The 14,496-nt window shown below is 43.9% G+C and overlaps 1 long non-coding RNA gene across 2 annotated transcripts; it reads right to left on the reverse strand.

Annotated features, from left to right (window-relative positions):
• Positions 1-5,088: 5,088 nt before the first annotated feature.
• Positions 5,089-12,082, reverse strand: LOC126490643 (uncharacterized). Of its 2 annotated transcripts, XR_007589212.1 has the most exons (4): positions 11,984-12,075; positions 10,374-10,460; positions 9,240-9,315; positions 5,089-5,155 (listed from the first exon to the last, which is right to left on the reverse strand). It is a non-coding gene; the product is annotated as an uncharacterized lncRNA (long non-coding RNA). The 2 variants fall into 2 exon arrangements; XR_007589213.1 differs by lacking the exon at positions 10,374-10,460 and having other exon boundaries at positions 11,984-12,082.
• Positions 12,083-14,496: the final 2,414 nt, after the last annotated feature.

Consider the following 14,496-nt stretch of genomic DNA (forward strand, 5'->3'; position numbering starts at 1 on the left):
CCAAAAAGAACAGTGTGCATCCCTTTATACCCCAGGCTATTCTAGAAAGATCCTGGAGATCTAAAGCATCAGATTTGGTGGAGAAAGTGATCCCCCAAAGATCTCCCGTGCAGTAGTCCCTACCTCCCTGGCTCGTTTTTCTGGCTGACAGCTCACACTGACAGTATTTTTGTCAGGGACAATTGTGTATTGAGAACATGTATCAAGGATCGGGCCTTCTGGGATCCCATCCTTTACAGCCTGTGTCTTACTTTCAGGGATCTCATTCTCATAAGAAACACATAAGGACAGAGCTATCTGGTTTACCAGAAGTCATGCTGTTCCAGGTGAGTCACACTGGGAATTGCTCCTTCCTTTGAACACAATGGGAACGCTACCTCTCTCACATAAGTTCATCTAACAATATGCATTTGCAATAAATTGTAACTTCCATGTGTTTATTGGATTTTCTGGTTGGGATATTAAATATCTTCAGAGGTCCATGTGCTGTGGATTGGACCCCAGCTGGAGATGCAACTGAGAGGTGAATGGATCGTGAGAGCACTAACTTCATCAATGGAGTCACCCACTGATGAGTTCATAGCTAAATGGGCTGATAGGAGGTGAGGCCTTGCTGGAGTAAGTGGGTCACTGAGGGTGGCAGTTTAATCAAGAAATGTCCCCATAGGATCGAGCTCTTGAACATTTGGTCTGTAGATGGTGGCATAGTTTGGGGAGGTTGAGGAGGTACAGCCTTGCTGGAGGAGGTACATCACTGGAGGTGAGCTTAGAGAGTTCAAAACCTCCCTCTTCTTCCAGTGCGCTCTCTGTGCTTCCTGCTTGTATGCAGAGGTGAACTCTCGGCTCCCTGCTCCTGCTGCCCTGCCTGACTGCCAAGATAGATTCTTATTCCTCTGGAACCACAAGCCAAATAAGCCCTTTCTTCCATAAGTTGCTTTTTGGTCACTGTGTTTTAGCACAGCAACAGAAGAGGAAATGATACACTGGGCACGCTTCAAAGGCTATAGCTTGTCCCCAGCCCTTTCGTACCTCCTCTGCTTCTTGGCTGCTGTGAGGTGAGCAGCCTTCTCTGTCAGACTCTCCCACCATCCTGATGTTCTGTCTCCACTTCAACAAAAAGCAATGAGCCAACTGGCTGTGGACCTGTACCTCTGAAATTAGGGGCCAAAATTAATCTTTCCTCCTCCAAAGATGTTTCTCCTAAGTATTTTGCCAGTGGCAAGAATCTTCATTAATACAGTGGGTATGGTTGCTCCTTCCCTAAACCTCTAGTATTTTTTTTCCCATGTGGGTGCACTTTAATGGGGGGAGGGGGACACGATAAGGGACGGGTGTGCAAGATACACAAGGGTAAAGGGCAAGAGACAACCTCTAGTATTTTTAGGATGGCAAAGAATATTCAGTGTTGTGTTCTAAATATGTTGACACAGCCTCTTCCTTCTTAGAGGATGACCTGGAGCTCCTTCGAACCCTCAAGAGGATCTTAATCATTTTTATACAATCTCCAACACTAGTGCCATACATTCTTCAAAGGACACACACACACATATAGAGATATTAGATATATATTGAGAGAGAGAGAGAGGACTTACCCAGAGAAGAAGAAAATGAGAGAAAAGCCTGATGTCAACTAAGAAGCTACATTCTGTTGGAGGATTTAAATATGATAGATATTACATTGGTTGAGATCAAGAGTCTTCAACTTCAGCCATACTTGGGTTTATTGCCATTCATGAGACTTTGGAAATGGCATTTAACTACCTTTGTGCCTTAGTTTCCTCAGCTTTAAAATGGAAAGAAATAATATTGTCTACATCTTTGGTTGTTGTAAAGATTTAATGAGCCCAGTTGGTTGAGTGCCTGTGCCAAATGCTTGAAACCCTGGGTTTGATCCTCAGCATTAGATAAATCAGGTGTTGTGGTGTACACCTGTAATCCAAGCACTTGGGAGATGAAGACGGGAGGATCAGGAATTCAAAGTCATCTCAACCATATAGCAAGCTTAAGGTTAGCTTGGGCTTATGGCATAAGACCTCATCAAGAAAGAAAGAAAGAAAGAAAGAAAGAAAGAAAGAAAGAAAGAAAGAAAGAAAGAAAGAAAGAAAGAAAGAAAGAAAGAAAGAAAGAAAGAAAGAAAAAGTATATTTGTATACATATATAACATATATAATGAGACAGTCCATGTGAAGTACTTAGCATAGTATCTAGCACAAAACAGCTGCAAAGGAAATGTCTCTTCCTCCTCTTCCTCTTTACCCCTTCATCATCATCATTAATTACAGACCATAGGGAAAAGAGTCAAAGTTTCTCTCAGAGCCTAGAAGCAGACTCAACAACCTGCCCACCCCTTAGTTCCTTCAATGCTATCTTACAAACCTGGAGCAGGAATCCATTTGGATCAGGACCTCCGAGTTTTCTGCTTCTCGCCCCTAATTTCAGACTTTATTATTTGGCTCCTCTATGTATGATTAAATCAATTCTCATTTACACATAATGGCCCTGTGTTAAAATGCTCTTTGCAAATGAACTACTTGTGTATCATGTATAGTCATTTTCTTGGTTGTAAGTCATATTGTTGGGCACACATAGATCATGTCAACTGAGTTCTTGCTGTATCTGTCATTTAAAAAGTTTCTTCCCTCTATGTTTGATCTCCACATTGATTATTCTACATGAATACAACATTTTTTGTAGACATTTATCACTGGTTAACTGAGGTTATAGAGGAAATGTTTTCTATAAGAAACTATAACAAGTGAGAATTGGTGGCACAGGCAGAGGTAGATAGATCCATATGAGATTAAGGCCAGCCTAGTCTACATAATGAGTTCTAAGCCAGCCAGAGCTGCAAAGTGAGGCACTGTCTCACAACAAATAAACAAATAATGCACAAAATAAACTACAGTTGATTAATGTTACGTGTTTCATGAAAAAGGCAGAGCAGCAAGGAGACAGCCTGAAGAGGACTTGGAGCACCCGCTTCTGTCCCCAGACAATGGCAAGGATGGTTAGGAAGGAGTGGTTCCTTGTGGGGTTCCATTTGGTCTGTGTCTCCTTTCCCCAAGCCCCTCCACCGGGATGGTTGGGGCAGACACTCTAGACCCACACTGAGACAATGATTCTCTCTCTGGCACGTTTGGAACTGGGACAGAGAATTCTGGTCAGTCACAGCTGGCCTCAGAAGTAGGACAGCATATGAAAGGGAGCAGGTGAGGCCTTATTCAGCACGTATACAGGGAAGCAGAGGAAAGTGGGCTACGAAGAGAAGAGGCCAAAGAAGTATCAGAAAGAGGAGATGAGAAACTAGGTTGCCCTGAGAGGGAAAGGAGGTGGCAAGAGCACAGCGTCTCCATTCCCAGGGGCCCCTCAGGACTTTGTTCCTCCTCCCGTGGGGCTTAGCCCTGGCACACGACCAGTACTCAGTTCTTTCAGCTCAGATCAGTGTGAGAGCTCTCTTTGACTTGAAACTCAACAAGCAGGGTTAAGCCAGTGGGCAGGCAAGGAGAGGGGCCAAGTCAGGGATCTGCTGCTTGCTGCCTACCCTGGTGTGGTCATCATGTTGGCCTTGCAGTGACAGTCACACAGGTGATTCCTACTGGTAGAATTAGAGGTAACAAATTCACGGTTGTCCTGGTTATCTCTCTCCATCTAGCCATCTCCTGGTACATTCTCTTGTGAAGTAGGGAAGTGGGTGGCCTTGCGAAGCTACATCCAGAGTTTCGTCTAGTCAGGAGTCTTTCTACCCTTTGTACCTCCAGCTGACACTAGTCATCTATGTTTCTGAAACAAAAATCAACCAACAGGATAATTCGAATCCTCTTCAGCTTCTCCAAAAACTGGTCAGGGCCAAGGAAAGGGAGTCTGGTTTGTAGGTATGGCCCTGTCTCAGATGCCAAGGCCAATCCTGTGTCTAGCTAAAGGCTCTAGGGACCCTGTTACAGGAGTTCAGGGGACATGGGCTACCCCGTATGTTGTCCTGCTCTAATAAAAATGTGGGTTTTGACTTCTGGGCTTCTGCTTTCATGATGAGAGTGAGTCTCAGTTCCAATTCCCTGTCATAGAGCCTGTGTCTTTGATGACTAGGCCGTCATCCCTTGTCTGTACAACCCAACCAGGGTCCTGCACCCTTCAGAATCAGTACTCAGGGCTGGCGGGATGCCTTATCGGTTAAGAGCAGGTGCTGCTCTTGCAGAGGACCAGAGTTTGGCTTCCCAGCACCCATGTCAGTTGGCTCGCAATCACAGTAATTCCTGTTCCAGGGGACCTGGCACCCTCTTCTAGACTTCAGTATTTCAGTATCAGCAGAGTGGGAATATTTATACAAGAGAAATTAGCAAAACTTTGGATCCGCACACATATACCTTGCATGCCACAAACTTATTTACTAAATGCTATTGCTTGAAACCATGCAAAGACAGCGTCATTCATAACAGGCCTCTACTAGATGTTTGAACCAGATATCTCCATAATTTGACACATTTATGCCCCATGCTTCATGTAGAGACATTTTTGTGTATGATAAATTTGGAACTTAGGTACTTTTAATTTAGTTAACTAGTTTCAGATGAATGGAATGTTCAGGAGAAAATATCGGGAGCAAATTAGACTCACTGTCAATCTCTTCTACACCATAAAACTTTCTTTAGGAAAACTCATGGTAGCCATTGGCTGTGTCTTAAGAAAATCATCTACATAACTATGTGAAGAGTCATTGTCACAGACCAGGAAGAATGCCTGAGCCAGAAGACCAGCTGGGCCAGGAAGGCTCCTGAAAACAAAGATGATGGACCTCCCTCCTGGCCAGCAAATGTAGGACAAGAAGCTCCTTGCGCCACCTACTGGAATTTGAAAGAACAATCTCTTTTCTTTTGATTAAAGGTACTGGATTTCTGTGTGTTCTTTATACAGATGGAAAATATTTATCCTTAAGGTCAAGCTAAAGAAAAGAAGTTGCACTTTTTATCCTTATGAGGTAGCTCATCAACAGTATAAGATGAGGAGACTTAAATCATTTCTTCTTCTTCTTCTTCTTCTTCTTCTTCTTCTTCTTCTTCTTCTTCTTCTTCTTCTTCTTCTTCTTCTTCTTCTTTTTGGTATTGGCATTGAACTTCTTGCACACCAGAGAAGGACTATGTCACAAAGTATATACTTAGTCCTGAAAAAGAAAAAAAACTTGTTATACAATAGGATCTTTGGTCACTCAGGCTGGCCTTGAATTCACTCAGTAGCCAAGTTAGGCCTTAGTCTTCCAAATAGCTGAGAGTATATACTAAAAGCCTATGTCCCTGGGAGGTCCAATTCAAACTTATTTTTAAACTTATTCTTATTTATTATTAGTAATATTAGTGTGCACACTCATGCACACATGTGCACACACACACACACACACGCATATACCATGGCATGTAGGTGGAGATCGGAGGACAGCTTTGTGGAGTTTTTCTCTCCTTCCACCTTTATGTACATTCCAGACATTAAACTCAGCTTGTTAAGCTTTTTCACAAGTACTTTCACCTGCTGAGTCATCTTACCAGTTCCCCAAATGATTTCTTAAAAATTGTCAACAAGCATGCTGGGCAGTGGTGGCCCACGCCTTTCATCCCAGCACTCAGGAGGCATAGACAATCGGATCTCTGTGAATAAGAAGTCAGCTTAGTCTACATAGTGAGTTCTAGGATGGCCAGGGTTATGCAGAGAGATCCGGCCCCCCCAATGCTAACAAGCACAGTAGATTGTAGTTGGCATTTACTCAGTGTCTTAGTTAGGATCTCTATTGCTGTGAAGGGACGCCATAACTACAGCACCTCTTATAAAGGAAAACATTTGACTAAGGTGGCAACTTACAGTTTCAGAAATTCAGTCCATTATCATCATAACAGGGAGCATGGCGGAATGCAGGCAGACATGGTGCTGGAGGAGTAGCTGAGAGTCCTACATCTTGCAGGCAATGGGAAGTTGACTGAGACACTGGATGGTACCCTAAGCATAGGAATCCTCAAAGCCCACCCCCACAGTGATGCATTTCGTCCAGCAAGGCCACACCCACTCCAACAAACTCATACTTCCTAATAGTGTCACTCCCTTTGAGATTATGGAGGCCAGTTACATTCAAACTACCACACTGAGCACTTGGACTATGCACTGTTCCATTTTATGAAACACTTTATGAAATTATTTCCATCTTAGGGGACTGAGATGATAGTGGGTAAAGTTCTTGTCACTTAAGCACAAGGACCTGGATTTGTGTAGGGCCATATTATACAGGCCTACACAAATAGGTAATCCTCCTCTCATTTAAATAGGAGACTATAGTCTTTGGGAGCATAATTATTCATAAAACATTATAATTTTTCCTGACAGAAAACTTTGACTCCAAGACGCAAAGCCCAAAGGTATCTCTCTCCTTTTATCTCTTTTCTTCACAGAGGTCAACATCAGTGAAGGGTTTGAAGCATCTCCTCCCCAGGTGCCTAAGACAGGAGCTTGCATAAAAGGCCTGTGTTTCTGAAGACAAGTAAATTTGGGTAAGGAAAAAGTCTTTGCCTAAGACAGACGTAATCATCTGTCCTGCTGCAAAAGCACAGGTTTTATTAAAACTAATAAGAGAGAGTGAATTGTAGGGCCATATTATACAGGCCCATATTTCTACTTTGTGTGGCGGCCAGAATTTCAGGCCAGTTTGCACCTGCCACATAGGAGGTGGTCGCCTAGCCTTTTGAGACAAACTGACGCCATCTTAAACAAAGGGTCAGGGTCTGCTAATGTCGCTCTGCTCCTTCTTTGTAATTCTGGGAGATTACCTGAAAAGAGATGTTAATTCAGTCTATGTGACAGCGCAGGCATAGACAGGAAGACGTGACAGAACAGACAAAGAAAGGTGTGGATGTGACCAAAGTCATTCTCCTGGCTACCTAGGAAATAAAATGCTAATGAACTTCCCCCTCAGTTTATGGTTTGGTATAAAAGCTGTTTGGAGAATAAATGTGGGTAAATTTTCAGCATGTAAACTCGGGATTTCATGAGGGATCACTAAAAACGCCCTTCCAATAAAATGATGTGAGTTGTGTCTTTACTCCCACATCTCCCCACTGGTCAGAGAAATAATTTATGGTCCAACCTCAACAGATTTGATCCCCAGCAACAACATAAAAAGCCAGGCATGGTATGCAGGCTTACAACCCAAGCACAGGGGAGACAGGAGGATCCCTGAAGTGCTGGAGCCAGGCGGCCAGTAAAAAGACACTGTCTCAAAAAAGTAGATGGATGGTTCCTGAGGAACTCATACGTAGGTTGACCTCTGGCTTGTACATACATGCACACATATGTGCACCCACACACATATGTATACCTGTACATACACACAAAGCTATTTTCATTTTATAGTTAAGAAAACAGCTTGAGGGATAAGGGTCTTTCGATTAAGTTTCTGTGCTCCTGGGAGAGGTTTTCTATTGTCTGCTGCTCTATATATTGCAGGCATTCCAATAATAGTTGAGTAAGATTGGAGGAGAGGATGTAGGGAAGACTATGGTCAGGATGTAAAATAAATGAATAAATTTAATTAATAAAAAATATTTGAGTGAATTTTTCACTGTAAATAATGAACATACCATTCTTCTTACTACTTTGAGCCCCTTAACCACAGTCTTTAATCAGCTTTTAGCTAAGGGGAAGAGCGAAAGAATTCCATTTATTTTGCTTGTGTATCTTTCCAAGAGAAGAGACTGTTATTCTTAAAAAACGATTAGAGAGCGGCTACAAACGGTTCCCGGGCGGGCTGGCGGTGCCCGCCATGGGAAAGCGGCTACAAAGGATCCCTGGGCGGCTGGCGGAGGGAGCCCGCCATGAGGGCGGCTACAGGAGGGCACGCTTCCTTGGCCCACAGTGGCGGCAGGTAACAGACACGTAAACACAGGAAATAGCCATAAGTATTTATTAAGGAAGGGGGAGAAAGAAAGACAGAGAAAAGAGATAAAAGGAGAGAGGAGAGATAAAAGAAGAGAGAGAGAGAGAGAGAGAGAGAGAGAGAGAGAGAGAGAGAGAGAGAGAGAGAGAGAGAGAAAACGCGTGCACACGCTAAGGAAGAGGAAAATCCTGGCCTTTGAGAAGCATGTTGATTTTTTGGTTGGTTGGTTTGGCTTTTTGTTGGGGGAGAGGGGTAAAGGTTTTTTGTTTGTTTGTTTGTTTTTGTTTGCTTTCAAGACAGGGATTCTCTGTGTAGCTCTAGATATCTTGGACTCACTCTGTAGACCAGGCTGGCCTCAAACTCAGAGATTTGCCTGCCTCTATCTCCGGAGTGCTGAAATTAAGAGAGTTCTGGGATTAAAAGTCTGTGACACCACCCAGCTGCAAGTGGACTTTTAAGAGAGAAAATCCAGATGTGGGGAACATTTTGCTACTCAGTGCAGATGCACAGAAACGAAAGCATGCACGGGATGGCAGTGGTTGCTAAGAAGTGAATAATGTAGGCAATAAGAGTCCACAAAAGGGAGAGGTTCCATTCGCACTCACATATGCTGACCTCAAGCTCTGCACCATCTTTTCTTGGGCTGCAGTGTCACCATAAGCTTTGAAAGAGTACCTCGGTATGACTCAAAAGAAGTAACTCAATTTCTTCTCTGGTGGCTTGGGGTGATAGTGAGAAGGTTTGCAGGCAGCAATAGCGGGGAGAGATGAGGAAAAGACCAGAGACCTGACCCCAAAGGCTGGCAGGATAGATTCTGGGAGACCTCATCTGGCTACCAAGGTTAGAGTTGTTTGTTTGATAAGACTGGGTCTCACTTTGTAGCCTGGGCTAACCTGGAACCCTCTCAGTAATTCTGCTACTGCTTCCCAAGTACTGGAATCACAGTCACACCCCCACCACACCTGGCTGATTTACTTTTATATAAAGGAAATAAAAAGGACTACTCGCTGTTTGGCAAGTCCAACATCAAAGCACTAATCTCCCATGAGGGCCTGCTTGCTGTGTTGTTGTCGTGCCTCCCCCCACTGCCCAGTGTGTGTGTGTGTGTGTGTGTGTGTGTGTGTGTGCATATGCGTGTATGCATGCATGTGTGCACAGTGGTAGATTGTAGTTCTTTCTGGACTTTGCTTTATGGAAGTCCTCAGATAGGTGTTTAAAAGCAGTCACGTGGGTCGTCCCCAGAGCCCTCTAAACTAATTGGCCCATGACGCTGCTTTGATGTTTCTAATGTTCAGTTAATGAGTATCCCATAGAAAAGGAGGGCATGACTCACTGGCACGAGAAACAGATGCCCCTAGCAGGGGAAGATGGATGGTGCCTTGCTTCAATCAGGAGAAATGCTCTTGACCCTGGAATGACAAGAATCAGACATTCACACTAGAGAAGTACAAAGACTCCAGAAAGTGTCAGTGTGGGGCTGGCGGTATAAATCATAGAGCATGTACTTAGCATGTTTAGGGTCCGCGTCACACCCTGGCACCACACAGAGAGCAAAGAATGCAGCAAGTCTAGACCAGTGCTTCTTAGAAGGAGGTGTTTACACACCTCACTGGAAAATGATAAAATTCAGATTCTGACTCTGAAGATCTCAGAAACTGCCATAGACTATTCCCAAAAGCTTACTAAGTGTTGGGATGCTTGCCGGTCTACAGAGTAAGGCCTACATGGCTAAGATGTATCACTGTGTTCACATCCTCATATACATCTCAAAAATGGAAGAAGAGGAGCCTCAAGCCTGTCAAACCCTGGGGTTCCAGGGGCAGGGGTGACATTGTCAGCTGACTAGATTAAGGCTGGGCAAGGGCTGCGGAAATGCAGCTTTCGGTCTGTGGGGGCATTTCCACAGAGGAATGCCATGTGGGAGACTGACTGGGTGTGGGGTGTGGGTTCTGCCCTTAATGGTACCTTCCAACAGGGCCCGGCTTGTATAAGATAGAGAAGCCGGATGAAGACTGTGGCTACAGGCCACTTTCCTTCTGAGTAGCACATCCATGCTGCCGTCATCATATGACAGACTCGAAATTCTTCAGCCTTTAAAGTTAGACTTAGTACCTGGTACTCTCCAGGGAACTTCCAGACTTTCAGTTTCCAGATTGGGGCTGCTGAGGCATCCAGCTTCCTGAACTGGGAAGCCACTGGGTTCTCTGCTTCTCTGGCATGCAGTTGGTCATTGCTGAATTGCACCAACTACATCATCTCCCGCCTCTCTCCCCTCCTGTCCCCTTCCCTTCCCTTTTCCTCTTTTCTTCTCCTCCTCCTTTCCCATACCTCTCTCTCAGCTCTATCCTCTTAGATAACCCTAATTCTTTTTTGGGGGGGGGGGTCAAAACAGGGTTTCTCTGTGTAGCCCTGTTGTCCTGGAACTCTCCCTGTAGACCAGGCTAGTCTTGAACTTAAAAATACCCACCTGTCTCTGCCTCCTGACTGCTAGAATTAAAGGTGTGTGCCACCACTTCCTGGCAGAGAACTCAAATTCTTTCTCTCACCTCACAATCTGAAATCAAAAACACTTTTTTACTTTAATTATTTATCATGTGTGCCAACACTGCTTGCACATTTATTGAGGTCAGAGGACAACTTGTGGGAGGCAGGTCTCTCAATCCACTACCTGAGTTCCCGAGATCAAACCCAGCTTGGTGACAAGCACCTGTGCCCACCAAGCCATTCAGGGGTCCACGTTTTAAATCCTGATAAAACCAAAACTTTTGTAGACAGATCTTTTCTTCCCACCTACCAGTTTCCAAATAACCAACATGGAGACTTAATATGAATTACAAATGCTTGACCGATACCTCAGCTTGTTACTATCTAACTCTTAACATTTAAATTATCCTATATCTCTTATCTACCCTCTGGCTCATGGCTTGTTACCTCATTTTCTACACGCCTAGCTTCTTCTGTGTCTGCTGGCATCTCCTCTGACTCTGCCCTTCTTCATCCCAGCATCCTAGTTTGGTTGTCCTGCCTATACTTCCTGCCTGGCTACCAGCCTGTAAGCTTTTTATTAAACCAATTCGAGTGACAAATCTTTACAGAGTACAAAATGATTATTCCACAGCAAACTTTATTTATTAGAATGTTCCCTGTAAAATTGTGAAAATTAGGGGTGGGGAAAATCAAGATTGGTTCCCAGGTCTTCATTGCTGTATTATTTCTGTAAGATATCACCATAAATACAGTGGTTTGAAACAATATGAATGTATGAGCATAAAATTCTGTATTTTAAAAGTTTAACCCAGATCACACCAGGTTAAAACTGAGAAGTTGGGAAAGCTGTTTTGCTCCCTTGGTTTGCTGTATGAGAAGGCCTCCTGTAGGTGGACTTTTCTTTCCCACCCACCAAATAGCCAACATAGACACTTAATATTAACTATAAATGCTCAGCCAATAGCTCAGGCTTATTACTAACTAGCTCTTACAACTTAAATTAATCCATTTCTGTTGATCTATGTATTTCCAGGTTGTTGAAATAGGAGCGGCAGGGCTGTGTCCCCGGCACCCGGCCGCCCGCATGGCTAGGTTATGCCCCGAAATAATTACACGGAAACTGTATTCTTGCAAACACTGCCTGGCCCGGCTAGTTCCAGCTTCTTATTGGCTAGCTCTTACATCTTGTTCTAACCCATTTCTAATATTCTGTGTAGCCCACGAGCTGGCTTACCAGGGAGGATCTTAACCTGCGTCTGTCTGGAGAGGGAGAATCATGGCGACTCCCTCACTAAGCTTCTTTCTCCCAGAATCCTGTTCTGTTTTCTCCGCCTACCTAAGGGTTGGCCTATCAAATGGGCCTAGGCAGTTTCTTTATTAATAAGAAATCACTCCCACATCACCAGGTGGCTTTACCTGTCCTCCAGCATGTCTTGCTCCTTCTGCATCTCCTGGCAACTCTTCTAACTCTGCCCTTCTTCTTCCCAGCATTCTCCTAGTCTAGCTCTCCTGCCCAGTCTCTCCTGCCCAGTCTCTCCTGCTATAGGCCAGTCAGCTCTTTACTAACCAATGAGAGTAATGCATACTTACAGTAAAGATTGTTCCACAGCACCTTCCATCTTCAAGTCAGTAGCAATATCTGGTGTGGTGTTGGCAAGCAACTGGAGCAGGAAGCTAAGAGTCACATCTTTAAGGGCAAGCAGGAGACAGAGAGCAAACTAGGAATGGTGCAAGTCTTTTAACACCTCAAAGCTTTTTTTTTTTTTGGTCGTTGTTGTTTTTTTTTTTTTAATTTTTTTTTCGTTTTTTTGAGGCAGGGTTTCTCTGTAGCTTTGGTGCCTGTCCTGGAACTAGCTCTTGTAGACCAGGCTGGCCTCGAACTCCCAGAGATCTGCCTGCCTCTGCCTCCCGAGTGCTGGGATTAAAGGTGCGCCACCACCGCCCAGCTCAAAGCTGGTTTTCAATGACATACTTTCTGCAGTGAGGTCACACCTCCTAACCTACTCAAATAATACCACCAACTGGGTGTTGTGTGGAGGAGTGGCAGGCTCCCACACAGCTAGCTTTAACCAAAATAATTACACGGAAACTGTATTCTTTTAAACACTGCTTGGCCCATTAGCTCTAGCCTCTTACTGGCTAACTCTCACATATTGATTAACCCATTTCTAATGAGTGTAGCACCACAAGGTGGTGTCTTACCGGAATATTCTTAACCTGCATCCATCTCGGAGAGGAGAGCTATGCCGACTGCCTGACTCGGCTTCTTTCTCCCAGCATTCTGTTTTGTCTACTCCGCCTATCTAAGCTGCTATCCTATCAAAAGGGCCAAGGCAGTTTCTTTATTAACCAATGAATGTAACACATAAACAAATGACCCTCCTCCATCAACTGGGGATCAAGTGCTCAAATGCCAGACACTATGAAGGACAACTCATTTAAACCACAGCATCAACCTTAACTACACTTGCCTGGAAATTACAGGTCATGGGGATTATGACACTGAAACTTTTAGGGCCATTATTTTCCCTGTACACCTATAATAATGTACATATTATCTGTATGACAATATTTAATATTGATTTGTATTTTATTTATTATTATTATTTTTGGTGTTCTAGAGAGGGCCTCATGTAGCTGATGATGAACTTCTGATCCTCACTAAATGCTAGATTATAAGCATGCCCCATCACTCCTAGTTTTTTCCAGTGTTGGAAATCAAACCCAGGGATTCTTATAGACTAGGCAAGTGCTCTCCTAAGGTAGCCCCTCATGAAGCTATTCTAATTTTCTTCTGTTTTATGCAAATTGAGTTTTATACGTGTATCTTCTTTTTCAAAAAATATAAAAGGAGATATCGGTAGGACAGTCTTAGGATGAAGCTTATAATCAGTGTGTGTGTGTGTGTATGTGTGTGTGTGTGTGTGTGTGTAAGCCAGATACCAACCTCAAGTTTCTTTCTCAGGTGCCATCTATTGTGTTTTGTGGAGACAAGGCCTCTTAGTGGGTTGGAACTCCTAAGGCTAGACTGAATGGTCATTGAGTCCCACAGACCCGCCACCTCTGTGCCAGGATCCAGGCCCTCTTCTTATGAGGCAAGTCCTTTACAGACTGTCATCTCCTCAGCTCTCTGGAGGGTTTCTTTGTTTTGCATCACACAGGTTCATGATATCAAATTTGTCTTCCTTATCATTGTTATGATTTATGGTGGCGTGACCCTGGCTGGTTCTTCTGCTGATGTGCGGGACCACAGCGTGTGGGAGACAGACAGATACACCATGTAGAGAAAGTTTGGGTATAGGGTTTATTTAGTGGGTATTGGGAAGGGTATAAGGGTAAAGGGGTCATGAAGGGAAAAGAGAAAGGGAAAGAGAAATACAGGGACAGAGAAAGAGAGGAAAGAGGAAGGGGAAAGAGAGAAGAGGCTGCCTCTTCAGAAGAAGGATGGAAAGGGAAAGAGAAGGCGAGGAGACATGAGATCAGCTTGCTTAGTTGGGAAGTAGGAGACTGGGAGTGGATGGGGCTTGTCTCTTAAAGGGGCAGCTACCCAGATGACAGCCCAGGCCAGGAGAATTATAACAACCATGGACCCTAGGAAATAAGCATAATCTCTAGAGGGCACAGTCTCTTGGTGCACCAAACACAGCAGTAAATGGGTTTCCTTTAAAAGCTATTTCAGAGCAGAGCAAAGCTGAGATCAAGCCTACCCAGTGCAGAACTTCAAGGTGGGATCTTAACAGTTAATAATAATTTATCTGTTTCGTGGTGTAGTGCTCATGCATGCAAGACAAGCACTCTATTAACTGAGCTACATCCCCAACCTCAGTATCATATTTTTAAATTTAATTTTGTATGACTCTGTGATTGTGTGTATGTGCGCGCACACACACACATATATGCATGCAGTGCCATCAGAGACCAGAAAAGAACTGCGTATTCCCCTGGAATTGGAATTTGAGGCAGTTGTGAATCGAATCAAAAAAAGAAGAAGAAAAAGAAGAAGAAGAAGAAGAAGAAGAAGAAGAAGAAGAAGAAGAAGAAGAAGAAGAAGAAGAAGAAGAAGAAGAAGAAGAAGAAGAAGAAGAAGAAGAAGAAGAAGAAGA

The sequence above is a fragment of the Alexandromys fortis genome, unplaced genomic scaffold (assembly GCF_014885135.2).
Source record: "Alexandromys fortis isolate MF-2015 unplaced genomic scaffold, M_Fortis_MF-2015_v1.1 scaffold_22, whole genome shotgun sequence".
Taxonomy (NCBI): domain Eukaryota; kingdom Metazoa; phylum Chordata; class Mammalia; order Rodentia; family Cricetidae; genus Alexandromys; species Alexandromys fortis.